We start from the raw sequence: 14,762 nt of genomic DNA, 5'->3' as shown, positions 1-14,762 counted from the left end.
ATTCAGCTCTGCTGATATGCTGGAATTGGCTTCTGGCAACTGGTAATTGAAACAACAACTGTTCTGTGCATGGGATGACACTCCAACCAGCTGAGCCATCCTGGCCAGGGGTGACCCCCAATTCTTGATAGAAAAGAAAACGTATATTTGTAAAAATTCATTAATATGTCTATTGAAGCAGAGGGGAGAATATAGGGATGTAAATGTCAGCAGAAACCTCAGCAATAAAAGCTGGTGCCTAGTTGCTTTGTTAGAGAAAGTTTAGTTGCTCTAAAACAGTGATGGTGAACCTATGTCACCTCTGATACGTGAACTCATTTTTTTGGTTGATTTTTCTTTGTTAAGTGGCATTTAAATATCTACACTAATAAAAGAGAAACATGCATATTGGTGTCATTCCACTATGCCCACCAGCCAATCAGAGTAACTATGCAAATTAACCCAACAAAGATGGCGGTTAATTTGCATACACAGGTGTGGAGTGAAGACTGAAGGCTCTGGCCCGAGTAAAGACCAAAGACTGAGAAGGCTTGGCTTCTCCGCTGTGGCCAGACCAAAGGCCTGGATCCCGGGTGCCAGAGGAAAACCAGTGCCGGCAGATAGGGGAAGGAAGACCTATTGTGTGAATCTTCGTGCAACGGGCTTCTAGTATAAGATAAATATCAAAAATATAAGTCTTTGTTTTACTATTGTTGCAAATATCAAAAAATTTCTACATGTGAAATGGCACCATAGTTAAGTTAGCGTTATTCAAAATGCTGACATGCCGAGCTCAAAAGGTTTGCCATCACTGTTCTAAAAGCATGGTAGTCTGTTAAGGATAGATTAAAGTAGGGAGAGGCGGGTGGAACCAGCAAGATAAAATGGGGCTGGGCTTTGGTGGGTTGAAGACCTCATGGTTCTCTTCAAAGCTGTGATGGGCAAAGAAATCATAGGGCAAAAGATTTTCTCCCCCATTTTCAGTAAAATCTATTACACTCACATAAGCTTTTTGAATAGTTTTGCATGAAGTTATAGGAGGTGATATATGCAGTTCTATGTCTGATTGCAGTACCATCCAGGAGAGGTCATTTCTGCAAAAGTCATGAGACAGTGTCACATCAAGGTCTCAGCTAGTCCTTGAAATTCCCCAAATGTCATGAAATAATGGGAATCATTCCTTGGTCTGCTTTGCCCTTTGGGATGCCAGGTAATTGGAGACATATGTTTGAATTTGAGAAAGTGTTTTTTATTCCAATGAATAACTTAAGAAGAATGAAGTCCATCATGAAGTTGCAAACAAAAGCTTTGAGAATGAACTCCTAGGTAAGGGAATGGATGTTCAGCCACATAGTCTTGGACTGTTCCAAGTTATTAACTATGTCTCATCTGTTCAGACAGAGTGTCTTAGAGCCTGAGTTCCCAGCATAAAATTTGCTCTGAGTTAAATACTAAAGAATGAACTACAGATTATGTGCTGCCAAAAACTAAGGATATTCCCATAGATATCAAAAAAATGAAAGCAGTATAAATGTACTTGAATGGGTAAAGCCAAATACTATAACTGTGATAAAAATGTTGCTTTTCAAGAATACACAAACCCATACACATTGACACACTTACTTATTTTAAGAGCTAAAGAATACCCTGAGAAGGATTAATGTAAATATCAAAGTTACAATTTAAATTTAAGATTGCTTTTAAAACCTACATTTTTGCCCTACTATTTAGCTGCACAGTTATATCTCCCTTCTCAAATGTCTTCCATCTTGTACAATTTGGTTCTCAAACAAGTTGTTCGGTCATTGAACAAAACTTTCATGCTAATACATCAGCTTAACAAAAAAGTGTCTCTGAAGACACAAACAAGGTTTAGTTTACTGCTAAACCTTGTGTTGTTAATATCTCAGGAAATTGTGCTGTGAATATTTTGTGTGTGTGTGGGTGTGTGTGTTTTTCTTTTTTCCTTATTCTTTTTTTTTGCTTTGGTTGATGATGAAATGGACAATTAGCACAATTTTAAAATACAAAGAGGCCATCAAGAGGGCCAATGTTGTTAAGGGTGTGAAAGAAACAATGATCACAGGCAACTGAAGAGGTACGAAAACTATTGTTGATTTGGATAAATTAAAAGCAGTTGGCATTTTGGAGGCATGATATGTGAAAAAGTGAAGATGTCACAACCTGACCTCCTGAAAGACCCCTGGAACCAGTGCTGAAAGTGATGGATTTAAGGTTAGTAGGGGATGGTTTGATAAATTTTAGAAAAAAGTGCTTGTTTATAGATTATACTGTACATTAAACTGTAATGTATATAAGAAAGGTTAAAACAGGAAATCATTTGGGAGTCCGGAATGAATTCAATTTACATTATTTCTAAAGGGGAAAAATTATTTTGTTTGTGAACAAATTATTTCTTGAACAGCCTTCAGGAATGAATTAAATTTGAGAACCAATGTTGTACTGGATGTAGTTCAGCTGATTAGTGAAACAACAAATGAGTGAATGAAAAGTAGACTCCTAAATCCCTCTAAAGACATCACCTTCTTTATTCTTATAGCACATCCAATAAAGGTTGATTCAGTAGGCTTTTATTTCTTCACATTCCAAGGAGAAGTGTGGCATTAACTCCTGGAAGGAAACATTGAATCCCTTGGAATATCCTGCCTAATAAGAATGTTTTGAATATGTGGAGGCCTTGGCCATACCAGGTAGTTTATGCTGACAATGTGATTTATGGTGAAAATCTAGGTACATGGTTTCAGTTTGACTTCTAAAGGGACTGGAATCTTTGCAACTAAATCCAGCCACTGCGCCCTCCATGCCTACTTGACTGCCTCCAATTATAATACTAGATACCAGGGCTTGGGTGAGCTGCCCTGGTTGGCAATATCCCATACACGTTGTCACACACATGATTCTAGGAGGATGGGATGCTGTCTATACAACTCTCCTGGAAGAAGAAAACTGGAGGTCTGTGTCTGGTCTCTCCTGGACTTGAGCCTATGCACCTTTTGCTGGTTTTAATTTGTTGCATTTCACTCTAATGAATTGTTCCTTTTGCATAAAACTTTCCAAGAGGTCTGAGTGTCCTTCTAGTAAATCATTGACATGGAGGGCTGGTCTTGGGGACGCCTGAGTTTAGTTGGTCTTCCAAGTGGAATTTTCTAGAATAACCCTGACTCACTGAAACATAGGAAAAGCATGGTTTGGGAAAAAAGAAGAATGAATGGAAGTGATTAGGAAGGTCTCAGTGTGTCCCAATGAATAGGGCCTTACTCCTCATGATCTATAAATTGTAAATATAAAAATTTAACAGGGTTCTTGCTATAACCAAGAGAGACTTCTGAAATAAATCAAAATCCCAGATTTGACTTGATATAAAGTATGATATGCTGAAAGCTCTAAATTTTCCTACATTTGTTTGTAGATCTGTCTGCATCACCCTACAAAGCACAGACATTCTTCTTTGACCCAACATGGAGCTTGATAATCAGTTTTCCCGATAGGGTCAGCATTCCATATATTTTAGAGGTAGGTGGTTAAACAGACTTAATTAGGATTGAGAATTCATTAATATCAAACCAACATTTCCTCTCAAAGAGTATCATGTGAGTGAAACATATTATAAGGATAGTTTTCAGGCTTTGACTATTAACAATCTCTTCCCATGCCCAATAAAAACGTGCTGAGGAAATCTTAGGAAGGTTTAAATCATAAGTCCAAACATACACAAATATTGGAAATAGGCATATATGCTTAGCCACTGATATTAAATACAAACCCCAAATCTTGATAATTGAAGATTTTTAAAAGTTAGAGGAACTACTTCATGAAGAACTTAGAATGAAATCTGAAGAGTAAAGGAACAGAAATATACTCTACAAAAAAGAGATTGAAAGAACTAAAGCAATGAAAGCTCAGTGTTGGCTCTTCCCCCGATGAAGCTGGCAGTGTATTCCATATGGGATTATACGGTACTGCTAGGATAGTTATTGTAGAGAAAACATTTATGAGCACATAAATGAAGTAGGCTTTAAAATTCCTGTTAAGGAATTCTTTAAATGAGCATTATTTTATTTTAGTAATATAATGCTGTGGCTAGCTTTTGAAGTATAGGTGTCATGCTTTTTTTTCATTCAAAGAAAGTTTTAAAAAGTAATTTCTAAAAGCTATAAGGATCTATAATACAGAAAATAAATTGCATGTTGATGGAAATAGCTAATATAAAGAAATGGGAACCAAGTTAAAAGATACAGTGGAAGAAAGACTAAATTTGCAATATCATAAAAAGAAATAAAATACCTTAGACTAAAATAATCAAGATATAGGTAATATATGAAGAAATGTTAAAATGTTACTGAGACAAAGATAGACATACATATGTCAATCTTTATAAGTGAATGAATGCATTTAATATAATTGAAATAAATATGGCACAAATATTTGTTTGGAAGTAGAAATACTTAATTTAACCTAGATATGGAAACACTAAAAGCAAGCGTGTCCAATGGAATTTTGAAACAACAGTGATAAATGTGGGAGGACACATAGTAATCACATAATAAAACATTCCAACAATTAGCACAAAGGTACTGACCCATAAATATATAAACAGCAACAAAATAGACTTGAAAGTTTAGAAGAGGACTCAAATTTGTGAGGCAATTCAGTATATGATGACTCGGTGTTTTGAATTATGGAATATTTAGTATATAGTATCTGGAGTACAGGTAGCCATATGAAAAATACCAAGTTGGAGATTGTTTTATAACTTTTAACAAAAATAAATTTCAGACAGATCATGGTGCAACATGAAAATTTGAACTAAAAACAAAAGATATGATACCTGAGCTTAAAACAATAGTATTATAGCCTAGCCAGCATGGCTCAGTGGTTGAGTATTGACCTATGAATACGCAGTATTCATAGGGTCATGGGTTCAATTCCCGGTCAGGGCACATGCCTGGGTTCAGGGTTCGATCTCCAGTGGGGGGCATGCAGAAGGCAGCCGATCAATGATTCTTTCTCATCATTGATGTTTCTATCTCTATCTCTATCTCTATCTCTATCTCTATCTCTATCTCTATCTCTCCCTGTCCCTTCCTCTCTGATATCAATCAATAAAAACATATATTAAAAAGAGTATTGCAGTAAAAAGGAAAGATTGAACTGTGACATCAAATAAAGACATAAACAAAAAGGTTAATAAAGTCACCTACATAAAATTATGAAATTCTTTATGAAAATACTAGAGGCCTGGTGCATAAAAATTCATTAACTGGGGGGGGGAGGGGAGAGGGGGTCCCTCAGCCAGACCTGCCCCCTCTCACAATCCAGAAGCCCTCAGAGGATATTCTCCTCTGCGGGGATGAACAGGTTGATCAGGAGAAGGCGCTGCCCCTATCACCTCGCTGCTGCTGCCACTGCTGGCCACTGCGGCAGCCAGCCCTCGGCCCTTGCTTCTAAGTGCTGGCCCCGCCCCCAAAGTTCTGGGGCCAGGCCAGCTGGTGGAGGGGCTGTAAGAGGTTGAGGCATAGCAGGTTGAACCCTGTCAAGCCTCTGCAGAGGTGTGGTACTGGGACCAGGCCTGTCTTGCTGCCTCTGTGGCTGCCTCCGTGGAAGGGGCAGCATTGGGAACAGGCAGTGCTGAGGCCTGTCCTGTGCTACCTCTGCTGAAGGAGGCACGGTGCCAGGCTCATCAAGAAGCCAGGCTCACCAAGAATCAAAGAAAGAGGACGCAAATGAACAAAATCAGAAATGAAAGAGGCAAAATAACAACAGACCCCACAGAAATACAAAGGATTGTAAAAAAAATACTATGAATAACTGTAGTCCAACAAACTGGTCAGCCTAGAAGAAATGGACATATTCCTAGAAAAATACAACCTTTCAAAACTCCATCAGGAAGCATCTAAAAATCTCAAAGGCCAATTACTAAGGAGGAAATTGAAGCAATCATCAAAGAACTTCCAGCAAACAAAAGCCCTGGGCCAGATGGCGTCACAGGATAGTTTTACCAACCATTTAAAGAAGAACTAAAATCTATCCTCCTCAGACTACGCCAAAAAATTCAAGAGGAAGGAACACTTCCAAGCTCATTCTATGAAGCCAGCATTACCCTAATCTCAAAACCGGATAAAGACACTACATAGAATGAGAATTAGAGGCAAATATCTCTGATGAACATAGATGGTAAAATCCTCAACAAAATTCTAGCAAACTGGATCCAACATTACATGAGAAAGATCTTACACGATGACCAAGTGGGATTTATTCCAGGGATGCAAGTCTGGTACAACATCAGCAAATCGATAAATGTGATACATCACATAAACACATTGAGAGATAAAAATCACATAATCCTGTCAATTGATGCAAAAAAAAAGCATTTGACAAAATCCAACACCATTTCTTGATAAAAACTCTCAGCAAATTGAGAATAGAGAGATCATACCTCAACATAATAAGAGCCATATATGATAAACCTACAGCCAACATCATACCCAAGGGGCAAAAGCTAAAACCATGTCTCTTAAGAACAGGAATAAGACAGGGATGCCCACTTTCACAACTCCTGTTTGATATAGTGCTGGAATTGCTAGCCATAGTGATCAGAGAAGAAGAAGAAGAAATAAAAAATATCCAATTGGAAAAGAAGTAAAACTGTCTTTATTACCTGATGACATGATATTGTACATAGAAAACCTTAAAGACTCCATCAAAAACCTAACAGACAAATGAATTTGGCAATGTAACAGGATACAAAATTAACACTCAGAATTCTGTGCTTTTTTATACATCAATAATGAACTCATAGAAAGAGAAACTAAAACAGAAAAAAATCCCATTTACCATTGTACCAAAAAAATTAAGATATCTAGGAATAAACTTAACCAAGGAGGTAAAAGACCTATACTTTGAAAACTATAGGACATTGAAAAAAGAGATAGAGGAAGACATAAACAAGTGGAAGAATATACCGTGTTCATGGATTAGTAGTATCAGCATCATTAAAATGTCCATACTACCCAAAGCAATCTATAGATTCAATGCACTCCCATTAAAATACAAATGCATATTTCACAGATCTACAAAAAACTCTCCAAAATTTCACATGGAATAAAAAAAGATCTCGAATAGTGTGAGCAATCCTGAGAAAGAAGAACAAAGTTGGAAGGATCACAATACCAGATATCAAGCTATATTACCAAGTCACCGTTCTCAAAACTGCCTGGTACTGGCATAAGAACAGACATATAGACCAATGGAACAGAACAGAGAACCCAGAAATCAATCAAAGCCATTATGCTCAATTAATATTTGACAAAAGAGGCAAGAGCATACAATGGAGTCAAGATAGTCTCTTCAATAAATGGAAGAGACTATCTTGTGTTAGGAAAATTGGACAGATACAAGCAAAAAAATGAAACTAGATCATCAACCTACACCATACACAAAAATAAACACAAAATGGATGAAAGACTTAAATGTAAGCCATGAAACCATAAAAATCTTAGAAGAATCTATAGGCAGCAAAATATCAAACATATTGGTGAAAGTGGAATTAATGTTTTAATGTCTTTGAAACCAACTCAGAATATTCTAGGCAGAGAAAAATAGGCAATGAAACTAACCTGAAGTTGTTCTAACAACACAACTCCTACCTATATCCATCCAGGAGACAACACGTGTAACAAAAAATACTTTGATTACACAGTTTTTTTAAAACTCTAACAGTGTGGAATCCTTTATAATCACATATTTTTTTCTGAATTATTGTTCAGATGAAAATGCAAATATGAAGAATGAAACTTAACAGAAGATAAACCCAGAAAACAAACTAATATTTGTGGCATTTGTCAACTTTTAAAAACTTGTTGATGGTTATGATTTCTTTGTTCATTTTGAATGTTCACATTTGAGTTTGTATTTTTATGTTATTTCATTGAAAGAAACACTCCAAATATAAACTCAGAACCCTTACAATCCTCCACAGAGCCACCACAAAGAAAAACAACACGCAACAGTAAGTGGGAGAATATGCTAACAAAATACTAGTGTCTATCTCTTGATTAGGAAAATAGGAGAGTTTTATGCACACGGTTATTGATAATGAAAAAGGATAAATTAAAAATAAAAGTTTTTCAAAAAGCCAGAAAAGAAAAGGCAGTCATAGCATAAAATTAAAACAACAACAGTAAGAAACACCTTATTGCCTTTCCAAAGTACCTCTGAGAGACAGGCTGCAGACCTGCCAGCCTGCTGTTACTGGCTCACATTCAGCCCTGCAGCTGTGTTCACTGTGGGGTCAGGGAACACAAGCCCCATGAGGAGGCGGTGTCAGCCTGGGATTTCGGAGCTGGATGTGAAAGAAATGTCATCACCCTGCATGCCTTCCAGGGTAGGGGGAGAGGAGATAAAAATCCAGCACGTAACTTCCCAGAAAAGGATGTGTCCTTTCGATTTCGGTTCTTCTCAACCACACTGAAAACTGCTTCGCTGTAATATCCGGCTTGATTTTCAGCTTCTAAAGAGAACTGTGAGCACTCTGGGGAGCCAGACTCAGGAAGAGTGAAGCAGCTAGAGGCAAGAACTTATCCGCTATCTGCAGCTTAGGAGAAAGGTAAGTTCGCTCAGAGACTTGGATTTCCTTGCACATGTTCATTAAGTAACATCAACAATAACATCTGCCTTGGAGGCAGCTGGCCGACGGTGCGGGCAGAGGAGGGGTGACCTGTGGGACTATAAGCTGGGGGCAGCTCAGCCCCTCTGTTTGGTTGGAAGGCTGCTGCAGGGCAGCAGTGGACACAGCTTGTTCCTGGGCTGGGCTGCTCCCTCTTGGGCACCCTCTCAGGCTGCACAAAGAGCCCTGCCTGGGAGAAGGAGGAGTGCATCCTACATCACCTGCTTGAAGGGGCTGAAGTCCTTTCTGTGACTGAGGAACAAAACTTCCCTTCCCTAAGAAGCGCTGGTTGCAGTCAGTTCCTCCATCTTCCTCCTCCCCATCTCACACATTTCCCTGATGTCTGTGGGACAGTGAAAAAAACAGAGAGATTATCCTTACCCTGCAATTTAAATATTAAAACATTCTTTATTGTATGAACTGTATTTAGAGTTCCCAAGATTCTATAAAGTGGTATTTAGATGAAATACTTCATTCTCACATATTTTAATCAACTATTAAAAATAACTATAAGGTCTAAGCTGGGTTTTATTCTGCAGTTTCCAAGTGTTTAGACCCTACCAAAAAATTACATCAATTATTGTTTTTAGGTTCAGTTGTTTTGCTGAGTCCTCTGTAAGAATGAAAACAAAATTCCTCAGCTTTTTTTTTTTTTTTTTTTTAAACTTCTGTAAAGTAGCAACAGAAAAGTTGGAGGAGGAGAGGGAGCAAGGAGGAGTGAGAAGGATCTGGGAGTTTGTTCTGGGACACACTGACCTGAGGAGCTGTGGGACAGAAGTGGGAATTCAACTTGCCTTTGCAAGCAACTTGGTCCTGAGCTTAAGCCTCTCAATTTCTGATTCAAAATGGACTGAGGAATGGAGATGTAGGGACACCTGTAACCTGGTAGCCTGAACTACAGGGCTCAGTTGCTGGCTTTAGCAACTGCAGTTGTGATGTGACAGCCTAGTAGGACTTCACATAACCAGGACAGCAGCAAGTGTAGCAGACAATGTGGGTGCATGGAGAGATGAGAGATTAGGGTTTCTGGCTGCTTAATGGGATGGGTTGGGGCATGGAGGCAGCTTCTTCATGCATGAGCTCAGTGTTCCTCGTTGTAATGTGCACTAGGTTGGACTTATGGTCCTACTCTAATTCCACATTAGACTCACTGCTTACACAACATTTAAAATTTTACATTTTTAGTTAATTTAAGTTTTTTCTCAAGAGCATACTTGGCTCAGAGAGCTCTGGGATGCCTTTATTTATTTGATGGAAAAAGAGAAAGAGGAAGGAAGGAAGGAAACCAGTCAGACACAAATGGGATGCATTATGATTGTGGCCTCACCCCCAGCTCCCAGTCAGATCTTTAAAAGTTGGGAAAGGAGCAGGGTGTCTCATTATAAGGCTATAATTCACTGCTCGGGCTCAAACTAGCTTAGGACACCGCCTGGCTCAGCTTCATTCTTGGTATTGTCTGAAAATTAGGAAGGACCAGCACAGCACTTCCTGGAATATAAGAAGTACTTTCCCTACCCTAACAAAGTCCTAGGTCAGACATGTCCAGGAATTATGCAGACCCACTTGATATTTTCACACGGATATTTTTTATTTATTTATAGAGTTTGTTTTATTTACCTTTTTCTGTATTGATTAAGGTCTTACTTATGTGTCCTTGTTGCCCCATTGCCCCCTTCCCCCCGTTAGTGTCCCCACCCCCTCTAGTGTCTGTGTCCATTGGATAGGCTTATATGCATGCATACAAGTCCTTTGGTTGATCTCTCCCCCTTACCCCCACTCTCCCCTGCCTTTCCTCTGTGTCTGGAAGGTCTGATCCATGCTTCTCTGTCTCTGGATCTGTTTTTGTTCATCAGTTTATGTTGTTCATTATATTCCACAAATGAGTGAGATCATGTGATATTTATCTTTCTCTGACTGACTTATTTCCCTTAGCATAATGCTCTCCAGGTCCATCCATGCCATTGCAAATGGTAGGAGTTCCTTCCTTTTTACAGCAGCATAGTATTCCATCCTGTAGATGTACCACCATTTTTTTTTCTAAAGTTTTACATATGTCTCCTTTTTCCCCAATTGACCCCCTCCCCCATCCCTTTTCAGCTCCGGCAAGCCCTCACCGCCCCAGTGTCTGTGTCCATAGGTTATGCTAATATGCATGCATATAAGTCCTTTGGTTGCTCTCTAAACGCCCCCCTTCCCTACCATTTGTCTCTAGATCGATCTTTTCCTGTACATCAAATTATGTTGATCATTACATCCCACATATGAATGAGATCATATGATATTTATCTTTCTCTGACTGGCTTATTTTGCTTAGCATAATGCCCTCCAGTTTCATCCATGCTGTTGCAAATGATGAAAGTTCCTTTTTAAAAAAATATATATATTTTATTGATTTTTTTACAGAGAGGAAGGGAGAGGAATAGAGAGTTAGAAACATCCATCAGCTGCCTCCTGCACACTCCCCACTGGGTATGTGCCTGCAACCAAGGTACATGCCCTTGACCGGAATCAAACCTGGGACCCTTGAATCCGCAGGCCAATGCTCTATCCACTGAGCCAAACCGGTTATGGCAAGTTCCTTCTTTTTAATAGCGGCATAGTATTCCATTGTGTAGGTTGTGCCACATTTTTTTAATCCACTCATCTGTTGATGGGCACTTTGGCTGCTTCCAAATCTTAGCTATTGTAAATTGTGCTGCTATGAACATAGGGGTGCATATATCCTTTCTGATTGGTGTTTCTAGTTTCTTGGAATATAGTCCTAGAAGTAGGATCACTGGGGAAAATAGGAGTTCCACTCTTAGTTTTTGAGAAAACTCAATACTCTTCTTCAGAGTGGCTGCACCAGTCTGCATTCCCACCAGCAGTGCACGAGGGTTCCTTTTTCCTCCGAATTCTCGCCAGCACTTGTCCTTTGTTGATTTGTTGGTGATAGCCATTCTGACAGGTGTGAGATGATACCTCATTGTCATTTTGAATTGCATCACTCAGATGATTAGTGACTTTGAGCATGGTTTCATATGTCTCCTGGCCTCCTCTATGTCCTCTTTCTAAATGTGTGTATTTAGGTCTGATGCATATTTTGTGATTGGATTGTTTACCTTCCCTTTGCTAAGTTGTATGAGTTCCCTATAAATGTTGGAGATTAAACCCTTATTGGTGATAACATTGGCAAATATGTTCTCCCATGCAGTGGACTTTCTTGTTGTTTAGTTGATGGTTTGTTTTGCTGTGCAGAAGCTTTTTATTTTGATGTCGTCCCATTTGCTTATTTTCTCTTTAGTTTCCATTGTCCTAAGAGCTGGATCTGTGAAAATTAATGCTTTGCCATATATCTGAGATTTTGCTGCCTATGGATTTCTCTAGGATTTTTATGGTTTCTCATCTTACGTTTAAGTCCTTTATCCATTTTGAGTTTATTTTTGTGTATGGTGTACATTGGTGGTCTATTTAATTTTTTTGCATGTATCTGTCCAATTTTCCCAACACTATTTATTGAAGTGACTATCTTGACTCCATTGTATGTTCTTGCCTCCTTTGTCAAATATTAATTGAGCATATTGGTTTGGGTTGATTTCCGCATTCTCTATTCTATTCCATTGGTCTATATGTCTGTACTTGTGCAAGTATCAGGTCATTTTGAGAACAGTGGCCTTGTAATACAGCTTGATATCTGGTATTGAGATCTCTCCTACTTTGTTCTTCTTTCTCAGGATTGCAGCTATTCAGGGCCTTATTTTATTCTACATGCATTTTTTGGATAGTTTTTTCTAGGTCTGTGAAATATGCCATTGTTATTTTAATGGTAAATGCATTGAATCTATAGATTGCTTTGGGTAATATGAACATTTAATGATGTTGATTCTATCAATGCATCAACATGGTATATTATTCCAGTAATGTCTTCCTCTATCTCTTTTTTCAGTGTCCTGTAGTTTTCTGAGTAGAGGTCTTTTACCTCCTTAGTTAAGTTTATTCCTAGGTATCTAGGAATAAACTTTTTTGGTGCAATGGTAAATAGGGTTGTTTTTTTAAATCTCTCTTCCTGTAAGTTCACTATTGGTGTATCAAAATGCCATAAATTTCTGTGTGTTAATTTTGTATCCTGCTAAATTGCCAAATTCATTTATTAAGTCGAATAATTTTTTGATGGAGTTTTTAGATTTTTCTATGTACAGTATCATGTTATCTGTGAATAATAACAGTTTTACTTCTTCTTTTCCAATTTGGATGCCTTTATTTCATCTTCTTCTCTTATCGCTATGGTTAACACTTCCAGTACTATGTCGAAGAGGAGTGGTGAATGTGGGCATCTTTGTCTTTTCCTGTTCTTAAGTGAAATGGTTTTAGTTTTTGCCCATTGAATATATATGATGTTGGCTGTAGGTTTGTCATATAATGCTTTCATTAGGTTGAGATATGATCCTTCTATTCCCTTTGCTGAGGGTTTTTATCAAGAAATGGTGTTGGATTTTGTCAAATGCTTTTTCTGCATCAATTGATAGGACTATGTGATTTTTATCTCTCAATTTGTTTATGTGATATATTATTTTTATTGATTTTTAGATATTGTGCCATCCTTGCATTCCTGGGACAAATTCTAGTTGGCCATGGTGTATGATATTTCTGATGTACTGCTGGATCCTATTTGCTAGAATTTTTGTTGAGGATTTTGTCATCTATGTTCATGAGGGATATTGGCCTGTAATTCTCTTTCTTTGTGTTGTCTTTATACGGTTTTGGTATTAGGGTAATGTTGGCTTCATAGAATGAGCTTGGAAGTGTTCCTTCCTCTTGAATTGTTTGGAATAGTCTGAGGAGCATAGGTTTTATTTCTTCTTTGAGTGTTTGGTAAAACTCCCCTGTGAAGCCGTCTGGTCCAGGGCTTTTGTTTGCTGGAAGGTTTTTCATGACTGCTTCAATTTCCTTCATAATTATTGGCTTATTGAGATTTTTAGATTCTTCCTGATTGAGTTTTGGAAGGTTGCATTTTTCTAGGAATATGTCCATTTCCTCTAGGTTGTCTAGTTGTTCCTAGTATTTTTTTATAATCCTTTGTATTTCTGTGGAGTCTGTTGTTATTTTGCCTCTATCATTTCTGATTTTGTTTATTTGGGTCCTCTCTCTTTGCTTCTTGGTGAGCCTGGCTAGAGGTTCATCAATCTTGTTCATCCTTTCAAAGAACCAGCACTTGGTTTCATTGATCTTATGTATTGTTTTTTTTTTGGTCTCTATGTCATTTATTTCTGCTCTGCTCTTTACTGGTATTATCTCCTTCCTTCTGCTCTCTCTGTGCTTTTCTTGTTACTCACTTTCTAATTCTTTAATTTGTAGAGTTAGATAATTTATTACCAGTTTTACTTCTTTTGTGTTTTTTGAGGTAGGCCTGTAGAGCTATAACCTTCATTCTCATGATTGCTTTCACTGTGTCCATAGATTTTGAGTTGGTGTGTTTTCATTGTAATTTGTTTCTAGGATGTTTTTTATTTCTTCTTTGATCTATTTGGTAATCCAATCATTGTTTATTATTATGCTATTCAGCCTCTAAGTGTTTGAATTTTTTTATTGTTTTTATTGGGGTTTATTTCTAACATTATGCCATTGTAGTCTGAGAAAATGCTTGATATGATTTCAATCTTCTTAAATTTGGAGAGACTTTGCCTGTGACCCAATATGTGGTCTATCTTTGAAAATGTTCCATGTGTACTTGAGAGGAACATATATTTTGTGACTTTGGGGTGAAATGTTCTGATGATGTCAACTAATTCCTTCTGATCTAGTGAGTCATTTAGGATTGATGTTTCTTTGCTGATTTTTTGTCAGGAGGATTTATTCAGTGATGTCAGTGGGGTTTTAAAGTCCCCTGCTATGATTGTATTGTTGTTGATCTCTCCCTTGATATCTTCCAGGAGTTTTTTTATGTGTTTGGGTTTTCCTGCTTTGGGTGCATATATGTTTACCAGGGTTTTATCCTCTTGTTTTATCAATCCCTTTAGTATTATGACATGGCCTTACCTATCTATTGTTATGGTCTTTACTTTGAGGCCTATTTTGTCAGATTTAAGTATTACTACCTCAGCTTTTTTTTCATTTCCAT

At 37.9% G+C, this 14,762-nt stretch overlaps 1 protein-coding gene across 2 annotated transcripts in view; it reads left to right on the top strand.

Moving 5' to 3' along the window:
• Positions 1-8,402: 8,402 nt before the first annotated feature.
• LOC139003546 (guanylate-binding protein 6-like) overlaps positions 8,403-14,762 on the top strand; it is a 34,622-nt gene continuing 28,262 nt past the window's right edge. Inside the window, exon 1 of one of the 2 annotated variants that reach the window (XM_070405553.1) lies at positions 8,403-8,605. The gene's annotated coding sequence lies outside the window, so the exon portion shown is untranslated. The remainder of the gene's footprint in view (positions 8,606-14,762) is intronic. The other variant, XM_070405554.1, reaches the window with a different exon arrangement.

Source organism: Myotis yumanensis, unplaced genomic scaffold (genome assembly GCF_028538775.1).
Source record: "Myotis yumanensis isolate MYYU_CA2020_CCGP unplaced genomic scaffold, mMyoYum1.0.hap1 SCAF_2, whole genome shotgun sequence".
NCBI classification, from domain to species: Eukaryota; Metazoa; Chordata; class Mammalia; order Chiroptera; family Vespertilionidae; genus Myotis; species Myotis yumanensis.
The sequence above is the reverse complement of the archived record's forward strand: the minus strand, read 5'-3'. Positions and strand labels throughout refer to the sequence as shown.